Here is a 15,276-nt window from a genome sequence, read left to right as displayed (position 1 = left end):
GCAGTCAACGTTTTTTCATATTTCCTTCAAAGTATTTTGAATACTTCAAAGCAGTGCTTAATTTCAACAGTCTGCCACATGGGGGCGTTATTTGTCTAATTTAGAGATGGGGACAACACCAGTTGTTAATTAAGTATGCATCAAAATGACTAATACCAGCAGCCAAAGTCATTCTTATACTTTAGGGACCAAGAACAGTCTGAATTTTCACAGTTATATGAGTGTGTTGGTTAGTAGTTGAATTGGTACAGTCATTTATCAATCAATCAATCATAACATTTGTATAGCGCGCTACTCACCCGGAAGGGTCTCAAGGCGCTTGGGGGAAAAGGGTCCGCTACTGCTCGAACAGCCAGGTCTTGAGTTGTCTCCTGAAGGCGAGATGGTCCTGGGTCAGTCGAAGGTGGATAGGGAGGGAGTTCCAAGTTTTGGCCGCCAGGTAGGAGAAGGATCTTCCTTCGGCGGTGGCTCTGCGGATGCGTGGAACGGCGGTGAGGGCGTGGTTGGTCGATCGATTTACAGCGCTGGCAGGGGCAATGGGTGGTGCTAACTGCAGTGGCTCCAGATGAGGGCACTGGCACTTATATTTTTTACAAGTTAAGCACTGCTTCTAGGGGCTGGATCCTCAAGAACTGAGCTGGCTCCGCTCAAAGTCACCCACTTGTTTTTATGCATTCCAGAGTCGGTATTACAGATAGGGCGCACTTTCAATGCTTGCGCCGGGAAAGAACCATTGCGACGCGGTCATAACACCGCAGTACCATTACAACGCGGATTTTAGAATGCAGGTCGTTACTACGACTTGCGCTGGAGGGCGCTCTAGACTAAGGAATAGTGTGATTTACTATTCCAACACCTTCCCTACTGTACGTAGGCTGGAGTTGGAATAGTAAATCATACTATTCCTAAGTCCAGCACCCTACAGCTTACCACGACTTGCGTTGTAAAAGCTGAGTTGTGATGGTACTGCGGTGTTATGTACCGCGTTGTACCATCATACATCCCTTGCGCCACAATGCACCTTAAAGCAGGTCCGCCGGGTGCAAACATGGAAAATGCGTCCTATCAGGAAGAATGTACTGCCCTGAGTGCAGTCGCCAACTCGTGCTGCCCCCAAGGAAAGCGCATTCGAGAGAAATATGGAGCATCTGTTTAAAAGCTGCTCCTTGTTTCTCTGTGCACGTGACAACTCACCTGCACTTTTAAAAGGGAGTAGAGATCCCCTTGCAGGTGGGTGCTCTGAGTGACTGCACCCGACTGCAAGGGTATGTCTGGGGGGCTTGGGACCCCCATTCATCTTTTTAAAGGGTTGCATTCAGAAGGCACACTAAATGTGTGCCACCTTTTTGTGGTGCACTCTCCAGTGCGCATTCTAAAGGCATGTTCGGCTCTGCAACCACATCTGCAGAGACAAAGTGATTATTTCTTTTGCATGGGGCCACGCCCCCATGCAAATGAGGGAAAATCCTCTCATGATAACTCTAGTGCTCTATGTGTGCCAGAGCTATCTGTATTGCAAAAGGGGGCTGCACAAGCATCTATGGCCCCTTCTGTATCAACAAAGTGTCCTAGGAGCGCCCAAAGAGGGCTGAAGCACGTGTTTTGCTTCCCCAGGGTGCTTGTGTAATGCAGCCCCTGGCATCTAAAGTTTAAAGATATGTCTCAGAAATATTTTAAACATACAAGTTGGAAACAGAGAGCCAATCCCTGTTCACTGATTCTGGCTTGTGCTTCCTGCATTTCGTGAATTATTTTGATGAGTTGGCAACGTACATGCATTAGCTTGAGACACCACAGACAGATTTAGCTAAACTTGGTGAAAGTCAGGCAAAGTGAGGCAAAGCGTCAAAATGTCTTAACAAATCATTTTACGATAGCGCAGATAGCGATTTGCATTAATTTGTGTCAAGGCAGATTTGATGGTTTGGTGTTCCAATGCTACCACTCATGGATTTTGATACAAAGATTTTCAGACCTGGCTTTGCATCACAAAATAATGCGTTAGAGAGAAAATTAGAGAGGCGTTGAGTACGAGAAATGCATTTTTAAAAAAAATATTTTACACATGTGGGGCTATTACAAAGGTAACTTACACTTGTGAGTCATTTTCCTGTACACATTTATTCTTTCACTTTTCAGTACATTTACTATGCCTGGCTATTTACAAAATTGGAGTGTAAAGTTACTCAAAAGGATAGAGTTACACCATTCCACCCCTAAAGAAAGGGGTGGAGCCACATTTACGAGTATAAGTTAGTACTCGCAAAAAAAGAAACACAGATTAAGTCCAGCATGACACATGGCCAATGACTGATTCGGCAACACCTTCCCATAAAAAATAAAGGGGACAGGTACTTAAAGTAAAACCTCTCATGAAATAATGGTGAATTCATTTAAATTATTTAAAATAGATAAAAGTATAAATCAATATAATTTTGTGTTAAAGAATATAAAAATAAAACATATTTATTATTTAATTATAAAATGTTTTAACAACCAAATCTTTTTTCTAAGCGATGCTTTTAAATGTACTGCAAGATAACAAATGGATGTTAGCAACTTCATGCCACAGAGGGCAGACCCTGAAAAGGTGGAAGGCTTAAGGTCCCCTCACCGCTTAGAGGAGCCCATTCCAGTACGTCAAACTCCCATGTAAATGCCCAATGCGCACTATACCAATACTACTTGATAGAGCAGAATATACCCAACATACCCAGATCCATTAAGGATGGGATAGCATAAAAAATATGGGTGGAAAGCTCACATGAAATGATAAAAATTAGCAAAGTAGATGCACCTTTGAAATATGCTTTTGACACAGTGTCCGTAATGAAAATTAATTCCAGTCACTAATATTTGACAGGGGCGGCTCCTCCATGTGGGCGGAGGAGCGTCACCCCATTCTTTCTCGCAGTGCGAGAAGCAGAAACATAAAATGGTATTATAAATACCATTTTATGTTTCTGCTTCTCGCACTGCAAGAAAGCAGAAGGGTTTGGTTGGGGGCGGGTGGGTGGCCGGTCCTGCTCCAGGCAGGGGAGGAGTGGCTTGCCCACTGTAGTGGGTGCTGACTGTTTGGTCGGCCCCAAGGCCAACCAAACCAGTCATGCGCACTCTACCGTTTCCTCCATGTAGGTTGCATGCAGCCTGCATGGAGAAAACGGCCTACCCATAGACATCTGTGTGGTTGGCGTCCCAGCCAATCACAACACTGCCATTGCAGCGTTGTGATTGGTTTAGGGGAGGAGAGGAAGGCTGCCTGTTTCCTGTGAGGAGAAGAGAGAGTAGACGCGACGCGGGACCGGCGGCGAAGGTAATTATTTTTTTATTTACCTCCCTTCCCCAAACGACCCCCCCGCACCTCCCCCATCCGCGAGTCTTGCTGGACGCGACTGAAGTTTAACGCTTTTGTGTACATTTTTTATTGTCGAATCTCTCTCCTTTATATTTTTATATATTTTCTTTTCCTTCATTTTCTTTCAAATTATTTTTATAGTGCAAAAGTATCTGTATTAAGCAAAGGTCAGCGAATTGAATACAAGTACAAACATCTGACATGAAACTAAGTTTCACTCATATTTAACGGCAATCAATGTGAAAAGATGGGGGTTTTGAGTGCCAAATAATCTTTTGCAGCATTCAAATTCAGGAAACTTTGCAGAAGTGCTCCATCTTGAGGCATTCAACTAAGAGTGACTCCACTAAGAGTAATCATATTCTAGAGGAAAGTGACATATATTGACACCAATATTGACAACAGAATCAAAATGCAGCACTATCTAACCATTGACAATCCGAGAACATAACAATTTGCTTTTTTTATTTTAGTTTTTGACACGTATGCTTCAAAATAGGGGAGTCAATTAGGGTAGTATGACAGGGGCACGTGTGGCTAAACCACGCATGCCTCTACAACGCCGTCCTAACCACAAATGTGTCAAAACCACTCATTTCTTTACCATGCATGTCTTTAGCACGCATGCCTTTACCACACAATTTTGTGGTAAAGGCATGATTGGTAAAGGGATATTCGTAGTGAACATTACCACTACCCCGACTCCCCACCCCGCCCTAAGCCCTAAAATCCTATCCCCCTTACCTCGCCCCCCGCCCTGAGGCCTAAAACCTACCACGCCCTTCCCTTAAAATTCCCCCTTCCCTGCGCTGAGGTCTAAAGTCCTGCCCCCTACCAAAAACTGTAACAACCCCAGGCCGCCCCCCTAAGTCCTAAAACGTACCCTGAGCTGTCCTTAAAAGTACTCCTACCCTTTCCACTGCCCTGAGGCCTAAAAACCTGCCTTCCATTAATTAAACTTCCTCGACCCCATTGCCCTGAACTCTGCCCTCTACCCTGAAAAATGCCCTTCCCCCCTGCCCTGAGCCCTGAAACCTGACCCCTTGCCCTAAAACCTACCCTCGACTCCAACCCCCCAACTCTGAGCCTTAAAATCGGCCACTCCCCTTAAACCTACCCCCACCCCCTAAACCCAGCTTCAGTCCCAGCCCAACTTACCCTACCACATCCTGGTCCTTCCTGCAGTGATCCTTCTGGTTCCCTTATTCCTCCCCCACTTAGAAAGCTAGACCGTCAACTGCCTTACCCACACATGTTAGTGGTTAAGGCATGTGCACCATTAAGGGAAGCATTGTTCAATTTGCAGTCAAATGACATGTATGCTTAAAGCTGTGTTGTAAAGACCATTTCCCATTGGTTAGGGTTTTGTGGAGAGTAGAACTATCATGCGATGTTAGTTCGCCGCCCTGCCAACCCTGCGGTTTCTCACCATTTTTGGTGTTGGGGGAAGCATCAAGTTTCCACCAGCAGAACCTCAGCTGGCTCCGCTGGCTCAAACATTTGACCTGGTGGCCCGTCTGTCATTGAACCAGGGGTCAAAGTGATGGCCGCCCTTCCCCTAATTTCAGAGCAGGACTACCATCGCTAGGTTACCCATTACTAGATTTCGCTATCCTGTGTTACAATCAGTGGTTCCAGTGAAGGATTTAGAAATCCCTGGCCTGCAGGCAGGAATCTCTTGGCCAACAGGGAATCAGAGGCCATAACTTTTACTTCTCTGGCTAGTGGGATTGTTGGCTGATTGTTCATCATGGTCTAAATGACATCCCCCCAGATTCATCAAACCCAAATTCTGCGAATTATAAATTGCGAGAAATACTGAATCGCAATTTAGAATTCGCAGAATGGGATTTATCAACAAATGCAACCAAAAAAAGCGATTCGCAAACGGCCGCTATTGCCGTTTGCGGTTTTTCTCAAATCGCTAAATAAATCGCAGAATCGGCCTTTTTCTGAGAATAAATTGCAATCTCGCAATTACCGAAATCGCAAATTGCGAGATCGCAAAAAACGGGAAGTCGCATTTCGAGCACAGTGATGACATCACAACCAGAAAGCAGGCAGTTCCCTCCCTCATTCTGCATACTGAGCCTGAAGTGGAAGCAGCACTGGCCAGAGCTCCACTCCAGACCACCTCCAGCTCAAATTCAGGAGACACCCCACAGCAGAAAATGTCCCAGGAAGCAGCAGGGAGCAGTTCCACAGGAAGGAAACGTAAAATCAAATTCTCTGAGCAAGAATTGGAATTCTTAATTGAGGGAGTGAGCAAGGACCATGACTGGCTCTTTGGGAAGGACTCAAGGAGGGTGCCTGAGGCGGAGAAAAGGCGCATTTGGATGCGCATCCGCGTCAAAGTAAATGCAATTGGAGTGACCCAGCGCTCCATAGATGACTTGAAGAAGAGGTGGTATGACCTCAGAGGGCGTGCCAAGGAAAGGATTGCAGAGAGGCTGGGGGAGCATATTGCAACTGGAGGAGGAGAGCCCACCGTACCACCCAACACCCCACTGGAGGACCTCGTGGAGGACACCCTTAATCCTGAGGCATGCGTGGGAGTAACCCGGCTGGACTCCTCCCAACCCACCCAAGAATCCCAAGGTAAGTGCCATGCGACTTCGACCCTGTCCCCTAATAATGGCCATGACCCCAGAGCTACCCATTAGAAACCCCAGTCATGCAGCCCATGCACACCAGAAAAGCCCTATGGCATTGTGGGACATGTAGTCTGACCACAATTTCCATTTAGCCCCATACAGCCAGACCTGTCCAGTGAAACTCAATCCTACAGCCAGTCAGGGAATGCTAGCCTGCATGCATGTAGCAACCTTCTATGTGCAAGATACATGTCATTAATCAACGTCCACTTTATATCACAGGTGGCGCTGAAGAACCCAGCACTGATAGTGAGGCCCTGCAAATAGACGACAATCCAGAGGACACCGAGGGAGACGTCCATCCTTCCCCTCAACCAGGACCATCAGGGCCAGCACCAGCACCAGCAGTAGTACCACCACCTGCCCCTGTGGACAGGGCCACCCCAGCAACAACAGGCACGCCACAACCACCCCGTGGGACACCCATGCCAGTGGCACTGACAACTACAGCTGCTGCACGGAAGCAAACAAGGCGCACAGCCACTGTGAGATCCCAGTCCAGCGGACTGGTGAGGGATCCGCGTGACACAACACCACGCGCCGGCAGGGGGGTGAATATGCGGGTACCTGGCCTGTCAATTGAGCATCGTATGCTCTGCGTACACCAAAAGCAGGCACATCACCTTGCAGCCATCCACCTGCAGCTGCACAAGACTGCACGGAATGTGGGACAGCTCTCTGACAGAATGGAGAGGATGACCGCGGCAGTCGAGGTAAACACCCAGGCCATATTGACCTAACGGGACGTCAACCGGCGCCGCCACCGCCAGCTGCTGACCCGCCTGTCTGCGTACACACGCTCAAACCACATTATTGGGAATGCCACCTCCCAACTATCACGTCGCTTGTTGGCGATGCAAATTCAAATGGTGCAATGCTGCCAGGATGTCGCTAGGGCAGTGGAGCAAGTCACCACTGCAGTGCAGAGTCTGCAGGTGACTGGCCATGGCCAGGCAGGTGGGGGGGATGACGAAATTGAGGGCAATTCAAGCCACAGCAGCCTGTCGGTGCTACTGGTGACAGTACCCCACCGCAGCACCAGACCCACTGCTGCCTCACGGGCAAATGGTGAGGAAGAGGTGGAAAGGCTACTGGGAGCGTCCGCCCGGAGGCGCCACTGACAATTTATTGTGTACCATGCAGGGCCATGCTGATGAAACAAGCATGCCCTCCTCACATACATGGGGATGTATGAGTCAATACAGCTCTCATGTAACTGTAAGAAAAATGCCACATTATTGTGAATAAAACAATAATATTTATTCAGTACCAGTTAATCAGACTCATGTCATTATTTCTATTGTCATGCCTGAGTGAAGTGTTGGGTGAGGGGAGTGGGTGCATTAGAAACAGTTAATTCTGATTTGGTTGCGGCGCCTGTGTCCTTCAGCAGGATTCTCCCCGCGTGCATGACGCACATGTGCAGGTGGGCGGTTGTTCCCTTCCGACTCACTGCCAGAGATCTCTACAGGTATCCTGCGCTTGGTAGCAATGTTGTGGAGTATTGCACACACGGCAGCAGACCTCAGGCTGGTATTTGAGGGCCCCACCAGTTTTGTGAAGTATGCGGAATCGGCTCTTCAAAATCCCAAATGTCCTCTCAATGCAATTTCTTGTGCGGATGTGTGCAGCATTGTAACGCCGTTGCTGAGGTGTGGCAGGGTTGAGGTATGGGGTGAGGAGGTACTCACGGAGACCGTAGGCGCTGTTACCTAAATGAAAGGAGCAGAGGGTGAGTGCCTGTTATGCACAGCTACATGGTCACAAAGTAATATTTGGTGGCATGTGTACTTACCTAGAGGGTGTCCTTTGCCAAAGTCTCCCTTGGCCAGTCGTGTGTGCATACCGCTGTGCCGGAATATGAAGGAGTCATGTGTGCTCCCCGGGTATTGTGCCACTATGTCCGTGATGATTGTCTTAGCGTTGCACACCATCTGGATATTCAGGGAGTGGTAGGACTTGCGGTTCCGGTACATGTATTCGGTTTGTGCAGGTGGGCAGATGTGGATGTGGGTACAGTCAATGCATCCGATTACATGTGGGAATTGGGCAATGTTGTAAAAAGAAAGCTTGGTTTGATTCAAGTCCTTTTGGGTGGTCGGGGATGTGATGTGATGGTGTAGCCGGGTCAGCATTGCCTCCAGGAAACTCCTTAGGCAGCGGGACATGGTGCTCTGGGAGATCCACCCTGCAACGGCAACTACCCCCTGGAAGCTTCCGGAGGCCAGGAGGTGCAGGCTGCACAAGACCTGGACATGGGTGGGCACGGCATTGGTCCTCCTGGTTGGATGCTGCATCAGGGGGTCTAGGTCCCGGATCAGCTTAGTGATCATTGCCCCATTCAGGCGGTACTTGGAGTAGATTTGCTCCTCAGTTTGTCCCAGAAGGGTGATCCGCAGGCGGAATATTCGCTCATGGATCCTGCGTCTGTTCCTTGCTGCAGCCTGGAGCCTTCGCCGCCGGACCACCATGTAGAGTCCTGGCATTGTTAGAGTCCTCATGCTCCAACTGTGTCTCCTTAAGTGTGTTTGGTTAGGCGTGCACCTGTGGCTAGTTTAGTTTTTTTTTTTTGTATTGACTTCATGGTTACCACCTGGTTTGGGTTCTACTTAAATTGCGCGTCGCAAATAGCGATTTTCTCATTTTTCGCTATTTGCGAGTTTTCATGAATTGCGTTTGCGATTATTTAGCGAGTTCTCAAAAATATTTCGCAGAATCCTTGAATTCTCGCTCTTTCCGAATCGCTAAAGGGGTTCCACCTAGATTCTGCGATTTATTTTGCGAATTCGCAAAATATTTTTTGCAATTTTGGACTTTTTTTATCATGAATTGCTTTTCTTTTAATTGCGATCGCAATAGCTAATTCGCAGCTATTGCGATCGCAATTTCGGTTGATGAATCTGGCTGCATGTCTCTAAACACCAGAGGTAAAATTAGAAGAGAGGTAAAAGAAATGAGAACCAATCTGTGCTACTTTTGACCACTGATTCTTTTTTCAACCATTTTCATAGTTCTGATACTTTTCACTTTACAGTAAAACACCACTCGTTTTATTTTATTTTTTAAAGTTTTTATTCATGTTTTAGCACATCACAATAACAACATATTTAATCGATGCAGATAAAACAGTAACATAATCCAGGTTTACACTTAACATTAAATCTTATGTAAGATAGTGATAAAAGATAATTTCTGATTAAATGCATACTAGTAACATTAATTTAAGATAAAGATTTAAGATAAATAGATTAAAATGAAACGATACATGTAATCTTAATGCATGATAAAGCAACGGTAAAACAAACTATCAAGAATGTTTACTCATATATGTATATTCTTTAAAATGATAATAGCATTCAGTCATCCAAATAATAGAACTTATCTGTTGTGAGCAGCAGCAATAGAAGAAGGTAAAGGTTGGTTGGTTGGTTGCACAGTGCTTTTATTGAACTCCAGAATATTATAGTGTTCTATGTTCTTTAAAGTCACTTCTTTTTGTGGCAATGAAGCAGATTATATATATATATATATATATATATATATATATATATATATATATATATATATATATATATATTCACTGAAAAAACCATAGGTTATAGACCATATATAGTTAGGAATTAGCATTTACAAAACCTTGAAAATTCACTGAAAAAACCATAGGTTATAGACCATATATAGTTAGGAATTAGCATTTAAAAAACCTTATTTTACTCACACAAAACCATTGAAATTCCATATATAGTTAGTTGCACTGACTATATATCGCGCACCCGCAATCCACTGCTGATCATTTCACATATTACATCATTCATGACATGGTCAGTGACATCACTGATGACATCACTGATGACATCTCAAATGACATCACTGATGACATCACTGATGACATCTCATTTGACATTACTGATCACATCACTGATGACATCATTCATGTGATAATACGATAAACCTCTTCAGACTCTAATATAACCTTAGATACACTCAGTGTAAACAGACATTCATAGACTGTCACTCATCCATGGAGTTACTCAGACACTTAGTCAGTCATGCAAAGAATCAATCACACCTCCATTTCCTCAACTATACAGTTATACACACCTTACTTATTCAAACATATACTAAAACATATTTACTCACTTATACAATCCTGGATACAAGTTCACAATGATCCATACAGCCACTCACACATTCACTGGCTCTTATGCACAGTTATTTATATATATGGTAACTCTCACATGTACTGTGTTTTACATATGTACTTACTTTGACATGTAGCACTGAGATATCCATTCACTCACCAATACACTCATGCACACAGTCAACCGCCCATACAGCTGTTTCCACATGCACTTTTGAACCCATACATCCAGTCAATCAACTGCTCACACATCTATGCAGAGAGTCATACACCTCCCAGCCACCCACACACACACTCAGTCTCCCATACAAATGCTTGGGCAACCAATCAATAACCCATACAGTTAATCATATAGCTAATGATCAACACATGCAGCAGTTTACAGAACAACAGACATAATGATGCACAAATTAAGACAGTTTAGTCACTAACCCATGCACTCAGTGAGACACATTTAATCAGTCACTCATACAGTCAGCCATGCCCCTACTAAATCCTTCATCAAGACACTTATACATCCATTCATTCTTCAATATGTAAGACATATTTTAACTTTACAGAATTATACAGTCACTGGATGACGTCATCAGTGATGTCATCAGTGATGTCATTTGAGATGTCATCAGTGATGTCATCAGTGATGTCACTGACCATGTCATGAATGATGTAATATGTGACATGATCAGCAGTGGATTGCGGGTGCGCGATATATAGTTAGTGCAACTAACTATATATGGAATTTCAATGGGTTTGTGTGAGTAAAATAAGGTTTTTTTAAATGCTAATTCCTAACTATATATGGTCTATAACCTATGGTTTTTTCAGTGAATTTTCAAGGTTTTGTAAATGCTAATTCCTAACTATATATGGTCTATAACCTATGGTTTTTTCAGTGAATTTTCAAGGTTTTGTAAATGCTAATTCCTAACTATATATGGTCCATAACCTATGGTTTTTTCTGTGAATTTCATTGGTTTTTTTAACAGCTAATATCTGTAGCTGTAAAATGTATTCTTCTTTAAATCCAAAAATATATTTTATATGTTTATGAATAATTTTTTTTTAAAATATTTTTTTTTCTTCGTTCCCGCTTCGCAAATCGGGAAGCTTCCCGTTAGCTGACCTTGATGCCGCGAAATAGACCGCGAGCCGGTAAACGTTTCTTTACCGCAAGTGCCGCGTTAGAAAACAACATCGTGACGCCTCCCGTCCGCATGACGTTTCACGTTGTCGCGTGATACGTCATATGACGTACTACGTTAGCGAACTGGTACGCGAAGCGAGTCGCAAAGCGCAGGTTTCTGGAAGCAAACCGGGAGGCCCTGCAAAGCGCTTAACGTAAACACAGCAAGTCATGTGACTTGGTAATAACACTTTTCATTGGTTCATTTCACTTTTGGTTTCCTAATGATGTAAGACTAGGTCATATAATCTAAAATGAACACTTTTGATTGGTTGAGAACTCTTGTTTTTCCCAAATGATGAAAATTCCTCCTTCTTTCCTCACTCTGACTTTCATCATTGTGAGAGAAAGACCCTTTGTGATCACTGAGCAATGGCTTCTTTAGTAGCTTCAGCTGGTGCTTCCCCACCACCTCCACCACATCCAAGGAAGAGTGGACCACCTGCTCAAGTTATAATTCAACAAGAAGAAGAAGAAGAGGAACAGGAGGACGAGCACGAAGAGAGGCAGTTTTTGCCTGAGCAGCCCAGGACGTCTCACCGGAAAGAAAACTTCATTTGGCAATTTTTTAAAATTCCCAAAGGTCAGAAAAAAGTAAATGCAAGATACGTAACTTGCCTTATATGTCAAGATAGACTGTCCAGAGGGACCGACAAGAAATACAGTTTCGGAAACTACACAATGCATCGCCATATGACTAGGTGGCATCCTAACAACTACAGTGCTGCACAGTTTCGGAACGACCTAGATAATCTCCCTATTATGGCCAGAAGATCTGTTGTACCGGAAGTAACGGGACCAGAGGGCAGGGAGATGGTGCCAAATATACAAATGAGATTTGGTGATGTAAAACACATTTGCGTATTTTGCGATGGATTCATTTCCTACGGAGAAAAAAGCATCACTCTGATCAACAGAGCTATTGACAATCATGCTCATGTTTGTCCGAAACGCCCAAAATAATAAATACATCTTTTTTTTGTTTTGTTGCTCCTGTTGAGCCCTTTACAATGAATCGTTTTCATTGCCCCCTCCAAGAAAAACCCCAAAAAATATAAAACTGTTCCGAAAAATTCAAAAACAGTAAAAAAATGTTCAGAAAAATAAAAAAAAAAGTTCTTTTCAGAACTACCTCCCCGTTATTAAAAAATTGGTACAATATTTGGAACTGTGCCAACCTCTATTTCTCTTAGTTCGCTTCCCAGTTCGCTCGCCGGTACGCGAACTGGAAGCGAACCAAAAACAGTAAGTATAAGGGAAGGAAACAGACACTTATGTTAAAAGAAAGACAGCTATAGGGGAGTAAACTAGAGATACTATTACCCGTAATCCACTGCTGATGATGTCACATATTACATCATTCATGACATGCTCAGTGACATCATCAGCAGAGGATTGCGGGTTTTTTGGCAACATGCCTTATCCACGGTTTAATAACGCTGCCTTTTGCTTTATATAAGTTTTCAAATTGTATGAAATATATACCAATAGGTCGTTATGAACCTTTAGGTAGTGCTTTTCTTCATGAGGTCTGGTCGCTTCCATACACATACAGATGTTTCAAAGATGATCAAGAAGTTTATCTGAATGGAGAGGAATGCACTGAGACGCCAGATCATTCACTAATGTGTAGGCACATACAGTTACACGGTTCATGCAACAAACACCGACCAAATATGGCTTGCGTGTTGCAAGGCACGCCAGTTCCTGCTATCATCCCCACGTCAAGTTGTTGGAAAATGGTAGTTATTTGATGCTCAATAATGAAGATTGTTCTGAGTTAATTAAAAGTATTCCTTTTATCGTAACAGTAAGTGAACGGGTTATTTGCTGCAGAAATGTTCTATTTCCTCCCACACATGAACATAGGGAGTTTTCAATCTGGCCACAAATACCAACCTTGGGACACGTTTCAACGGCATGGCAAGAATAAGAGCTCTTTTGTCTCAGAGAGAGGTGGCCTTGAGTTCGGCCCGTGAAACTTTCGTACTTCACATAGCGAACACCCGTACAGAGGTGCACACCCTTTTCAATTAAGATTTGCCTTTCAATTTCAGCAACATGTTTCCGACTATCTTTAACGCATCCTCCACAAAGTCCCTGGCGCACTTTTTTAAAGTTGTTACCAGTGGTCTCGTGACTTCATTTGAGAAAATCTTTGGAGTCATCCCTGCTTCCTTTCATTCCATTTTCTCCACTCTGGTTCGTGGATTGGCATTTTTACTTGCATTACCAGCGGACGCTCTTGTGCTTTTTTACATTTTTAAATATGGATGTCCCTCCTATGCAACCTCACACCCTGCAGCTGCTGACACTGTTCCGCAATCGCATGCTAGAATATTATGGCACAATGCCGTTGGCGATATTAAGCACGGCATATGGATTATCTTTTCGATTCTCCTACTTCACCTGTGTCCAGCCTGTATTTCACTGCCTGACCTGTGATTTCGATTGGGCCATTGATTTGTGTCTCTGCGGACCGGTTTCTCCTGACGTCGACTTTAATCAGCTGATGACTCCTATCATTACTCACGAGTTGGTTTGTCCTGGCGAAAGGATTATGGCTGTGGCATTGATGCATGGACTACTTGGTCCCTGGAATTTACTGGCGGCAGCACAGTCTTTCTTGGAACAGAGCTTTCTTGAAAACCCACCGAGCTGTCCTCTGATGGTGATAGAGGATCCGGTGCTGGGAGAGCACGTATGTTCTTTTCCGCTTTTAAATTGGATGGCTGAACTGTTTTCGGATGAAGACGGTGACTTCCTATTGGAGGCTGTTGCAGCTTATTTTGCATACACAGTTATGTCATAGACCTTTTTCATGTTTGATATGCTGAGTACTAGCATTTCATTGACAATTCATTGACTTATTTGTCAAGTTTTTATTATTTACCTTGCCTATTGGCTTAAGACTCGATAAAGTACTTGGCTGTTTTATTTTTCTTTAGCATTAAATTTTCCTAGTTTTTAATGCTTTACCTTGCGGACCGTCCACATATAAACTTGCAATCTGCTCTCATGAGATGGCACTTCTATTATCTTATTCAGTTCGTTTCCGGATCATGGGGAGTTGTCATCTAGGTCCTGGATATCTTTACACCGTGTTAAGTTAGCATGGGCTCATTACCGGTTTAAACGCCATTTTTCCTTTTTTGCAACTTCTGCACAAGACACTTAGTTGTTGCTTTAGCTTTCCACCTAGTAGTTCATCGTGGTTTACATGAGAATAATATGTTATTGGTCTACTATCTGCTTTACTTGTTAAACTATATCTGTACAGCGAGTGCTAAAGTTTCAAGAACAACACGATACAGAATTGTTATGAGGTCTGATCTCCACGACTTCATACTCATAACATAAGTGCAACTTCTGCCAATTCTGGGCATGAGGCGGGTTTTATATTGCTTTGCCGAACACACATACACAACAGTTGATGCGGTTCACATGAAGAGAGAGCTGGTGTATGCTGATGTGATTCCTTCAAATCTAAGACACTAAAGTATGGGCACGCCCTAAACCAACACAAAGAGACCTTCTTAGCAAGTAATATAATATGTGTATTAGGGAGGGTGAGATATAAGCAGCCGCGGGCCGTGGAGGGAGTTACGATGGGGCAGGGAGGCGGGGAGGGGGAGAAGCAGGGTGGAGCCCTCTCTACCTTGCCCCTCCCCCTCCCCGCCTCCCTGCCCCATCGTAACTCCCTCCACGGCCCGTGGCTGCTTATAAGTGTTGCTAACTCTTATTCATTTACAGCATGTTAACATACTGTCACCATTCGCTTTTTATGTACTAGTATCTATGCTGGTAATTTTGCTACTGATAATATGTGTACTTGTATTCTCCACCCTGCTTCTCCCCCTCCCCGCCTCCCTGCCTCACCGTAACTCCCTCCACGGCCCGCGGCTGCTTATAAGTGTTGCTAACTCTTATTCATTTACAGCAT

This window comes from Lissotriton helveticus, chromosome 9 (genome assembly GCF_964261635.1).
Source record: "Lissotriton helveticus chromosome 9, aLisHel1.1, whole genome shotgun sequence".
Taxonomy (NCBI): domain Eukaryota; kingdom Metazoa; phylum Chordata; class Amphibia; order Caudata; family Salamandridae; genus Lissotriton; species Lissotriton helveticus.
This window is presented reverse-complemented; position numbering follows the sequence as displayed.